Source organism: Marmota marmota, unplaced genomic scaffold (assembly GCF_001458135.2).
Source record: "Marmota marmota marmota unplaced genomic scaffold, marMar, whole genome shotgun sequence".
Taxonomy (NCBI): domain Eukaryota; kingdom Metazoa; phylum Chordata; class Mammalia; order Rodentia; family Sciuridae; genus Marmota; species Marmota marmota.
Window position 1 is genome coordinate 7,144,835 of NW_025999932.1, and position 4,906 is coordinate 7,149,740.

Consider the following 4,906-nt stretch of genomic DNA (forward strand, 5'->3'; position numbering starts at 1 on the left):
AACATTCCCCCCCCCCCCCTCCCCGGGCCCCTTTGTTGCCTATTAGGAATTGTCCTGCAAGGGATGTCGGTTTCTCCCCTACCCAGAGAGGGTTTGTAAGATGTCAGAACACCACAATACACAGGAAATTTAATTAAAATGTCTAATGCAGGAAGACATTCACGTGGCCAGTCTTTCCCTGCAAAATGATCATCTATTATTTTTCAAGATAAAATTGAAGTTGTAGAGTTGATATTTACTTGTGTAAGTTACCTGTATCTTGTGACATTTATCTGTTCTTAAAATAATAGTGCAACCCTAATAAATACAGGTGATATAAAAATCAACTGTGAACAATTGTTTGCAAGGATAATGTATAAGACTGCATGTGTTACTGTCACATACTTTGACCAAAGACTCCTTTACTCTTTCTCAAAATCTAAACAGAAATTCTTGTTGTGTTTCTCCTAGTCTATAATATCTCACAAATAGCACATTATAATCAGTGTAGCTTACAGCTACATGGATGAACAAGAATTACTGTTTGGCTTGTGACAAACATTGTAGTCATCAAAAAATAACTCACCTGTCCCTACACCTATTTCCTCCCTGTGAAAACATAGCAAAGCAGGATGCTGCTACTGTCTTTATATACAGTCAATCCCTGTTGTTCACCTGGTCACTCCTCAAAATTAGAAACTGTGTAAATGTCAATAATAGCTCTTTCAAATAAAATACTCAATTCAAGAAGAAAAGAAAAACTAAGTCCCCTGGAAAGTACTTTCTATATTCTTTTCAGCAATGGGGTGGCACTGGCACTGTTAAATGTCTCTATACAGAGAGGGAGAGAGGAGAAAAGGAGAGTGTAGAGAATACATGTGAGAAGGGAAAGCCATTAATGACAAACAGAACATACACTGACAAGGTTAAGAGTGTCCTCAACCATGAGACGCCCTTTCTCCATGTTTCCCAGCAGTTTCTGGTTCCAAACATAGTCCAATTTGCCTTAGTAGGAATTCCTTTCTCAAGCAGATGAACAGACGAGGTGTTGAGACAGGCAGGTCGTTTGGGGCTGAGGGAAGGCATTGCTGGGTGAGATGCGGAGATGGAGGTGATGAAGTGGAAAGGCACCCAGAGCAGAGGTGGAATCCCACTGGGATCTGGGAAGCAAAAAAGAAAGTAAGGCTCAGAATAGCACCTCAGCCTGTGGTCAGGGGATGAGGACCACCTACCTCCAGGGGGCCTCGCTTATGGGGGAAGTGGGCCCTGGTCAGGGATAGGGGCACTGATGGAGGAAAGCACGCACAGGGGTTGATCTGACACCAACAAATTCTAATACCCTCTCACAAATCTTTCTCCTCAAGGGTTTGTAAATCCTCAAGTAGTCTAAAGTACCTGTGATGATAACATCACTATCTTTTGGAGAGTCATAAATATCTATAGGGTGCAGTTACAATAATAAGGTCAGAAAATAATTTCCCAACCTATTTCTGGGATTCAATAAATTTGCAAATAACTTGGTTCAGTAAAATGAAGAAAAAATATTTCTCGTAAGGTTTGTCAGACAATTTTATAGGATACTGTTCATAATAAGTGCCCACCCTTTTCTTAAAATAGAACATTAGTTAGTTACTTTGTGTCAGACACTTAAAGTGCCACCTTTTGAAGTTTGCATTGCGCTAGAGTTCATCTGAAGACAATGCACATCATTAAATAAATTGTGTCGTGGAATAAAAATCTAATGCATTGAAGAAAGATAAAAGGAGGTAGAGGTGCTGGAGTAAGGAGAAACAAGTGGTTTTGGAGAGGATTTTGGATGTTCTTATCACAAGGAAGTGAGCAAGGTAGGATTTGTTGGATAACCCAAACATCTTGCCTAGATCAATATACAATGTCTGAATGCTCTATAACAACACACTGTCACCCATAAAGGTTTAAAATGACTCTCTGTCAATAAAACAATAAAAATAAAGGTAAAAGCAAAAGGTAGGCTGGCCAAGTGTTGTTTGATTAGTGAAAGGAAGGATACCAGGGCTGAGATCATCCTGCTATTTAGAGGAAAGGTATTTCTGGAGAGGACACAGGACAGGAGAATCCGGTGGCAGCAATGACAGAAAAGAGGTCAGTATAGGGGCAGCAGAGTGAGATGAGAGTGCTTAGCAGATGCTCTCAGAGGAGACCGAGTTGGGGTGGGCAGAGCGTGGGTGGTGAGGACTTGGGCTTTTACTGAGTCAAATGAAAAGCGACATTCAGGCTAAAAATCATTTCAACTCAAGCCAAGGGTATCACTGAAATTTGATGAAAAAATGTTCTGAATACAATTTTAATTTAGAACAATATGAACCTCCTGATGGTTGACTTGAATATAAGGTGGAAAGGAAGGTGTCACACTGCTATCTCTGGAGAGGACACAGAAGCAGAGAATAGGCTGATGATTTCCAAGGGCTGGATCTGCTGTACCACATAGTACATATAGTTAACAATACGGCAGTGTGAACCTTAAATATGTTAAGAGGTCTGATCTCATTTGAAGTGTTCTTACCACCAACACACACACATGCACACACACACACAGGAACAAAAGGAAAAAATTAAATATTTATTTTTTTGTTGCAGTTGGACACAATACCTTTATTTTATTTATTTATTTATATGTGATGCTGAGGATTGAACCCAGGGCCTCGCACTTGCTGGGTGAGTGCTCTACCACCGAGCCCCAACCCCAGCCCAAAAGGAAAATTTTTGAGATGATCAATCTGCTTATTACCTTGATTGTGGTGATGGTATATGCAGATGTCCAAATCCATCAAAATAAATACATTAAATATATGCAACGTTTTGTATATCAGTTATACTCAAAAAAGCTTAAAAATAAAAAGAATTGGATTATCACCAACCAAGTGTTACCTGCTGTCACCTGGGGCCCAACAGTATTTGAGCAGGGAGTTTTGAACTTTGGGTTCTGCGCTGTTGGAGGTTTCTGTTAGATATCCAAGAAGAGAGGGAAAGTACAAAGACAGGGAAGTTCTGTGATTTGAAAGCTTTCAGACAGGAATCCAAAGTCAAGGTGAGTTAACGCAGAGTGGGGATAGACACCAAGTTCTGGGGCGTGAGCTCAGTGGCATTCCTGTGTGGAGGGAACGACAGGAAGATGAGCTACCAGGAAAAAGGCTGAGACAGAGCTGGCAATCAGGAGAGAGCAAAGTTGGCCAAAATGGCACCATGTAACCCAAATGAAGAACAGGTGCAGAGCAGCTGCCAACGCTGTAAGCAAGGTAAAGACTTCGAATCTGTTTTGGGACTTTTGGAAGGGACTCATTAACTCATTTTTAAAAGATTGAAAATACCTCTTAAGAAAATTTAAAAAAAACAAGACACCCTTCATTAGCATAGTTACAAAAGTCCAAAATAAAAAATGAAATCTAATTCTGAATTAATAATAAGCATATACTATTAACACTTGGGACTTAGCCTAGAAATTAAAGAAAATAGTTTTTTGAATGTTTAGTATTGTTCTAATATTCCCATATGACCTTATACAGCTATAGATATGGCGTCTATGGAAGAATCTGAAAAGGCATTTATGCACTTTCTCACTGAGCTAAGGGAAAGGGCAGGGAATGTCCTACTAAAACATGCAAGATCTGTGACAAAATAAGAGTCAACAGCATTCTGAAATTTTAGGGACTTTTTCTTTAATATTAGGAAGAACTAAAAGCTCCTCATTATTTTCATTATTCCTATTTAATATTTGAAATTTCTAATCAACCAAGTGACAGTAAAAACCATTATGTTAGATGTCCTTGTTGTAAAAGATTACATAGATACACTATTACTTGCAGATTTTATCAGTATAATTTTAAAATAGAAAACTGAAAAAGGTACATAGAAATATTATTAGAATATTCATGTGAATTAAGTAATGTTCTGTATTCAGGGTCTCTAGAAAAAAAGAACCAGAAATTGGATTGTCCCACAATGGCTGCCTGCAGATTAGAGAGGTGGAGGAACCACTACCTGCTCAGTCCAAGAAGCTGGAGCCTCAGAACAAGAAGGGTCATTGATGGCCACTCCTGTCTGGTAACAAGGCATGGAAATTCTCTGGAGAGCCACTGGTCTGAGTTTCCTTTGATAGAGTGAGGGAGCTGGAGTCATGTGTTCTCAGGTGATCACAGCTGCAATAAAAGAATCTGCTGAAGAACAATTAAGTTTGCATCTACTGCTTGTTCTTCCAACCTTTGTCCCATCTAAACCTTCAACTTCTTGGACTGTGCTGTCCACACTTAGGGTGGCTCTCCATTCACTTCAGTTTGCTGTCCCACATACCAGTTATTCCAAGAAACACCCTCTTAGAGACGCTCAGAAGGCATGTCTTAATCCAATCAAGTCAACAATTCACATTAACTATTATATGTGCTCATATAGAAGTTAAATTTTTCCAATCATTAACATGATATGAAGCAGAATCCAATAATAAATTACATTTGAAAATATACCTATATTAGTGAAAATCAAAAATATTAATGAATTTATAAAATAATAACCATTATTTATATATTCAAAATAAGAGCCATCAGTGCAAACTAAATTGAAAGATGGAAACAATCAATGGAGAGGTATAAGATATCCTTAAATATAAAGGTTATCATCAAAAACAATGATTATAGCTGGGTGCAGTAGCACATACCTGTATTCTCAGCAGCTCAGGAGACTGAGGCAGGAAGAATTCATGTTCAAAGCCAGCTTCAGCAACAGCTTGGCATTGAGCAACTCAGTGAGACCCTGACTCTAAATAAAAACAAAATAGGGCTAGGGATGTGGCTCAGGGGTAGACTGCCCCTGAGTTCAAACCAAGTACCAAAAAAAAAAAAAAGATTATCAAGTTTTATAAACGGACAAAAATATCTTCAGATTAGAGAGAGCGAGA

The 4,906-nt window shown here is 38.7% G+C and overlaps 1 long non-coding RNA gene across 1 annotated transcript; it reads right to left on the minus strand.

Moving 5' to 3' along the window:
• Positions 1-128: 128 nt before the first annotated feature.
• Positions 129-4,718, minus strand: LOC125615974. Its single transcript, XR_007346573.1, has 3 exons — positions 4,667-4,718; positions 3,997-4,154; positions 129-1,139 (listed from the first exon to the last, which is right to left on the minus strand). It is a non-coding gene; the product is annotated as an uncharacterized LOC125615974 (long non-coding RNA).
• Positions 4,719-4,906: the final 188 nt, after the last annotated feature.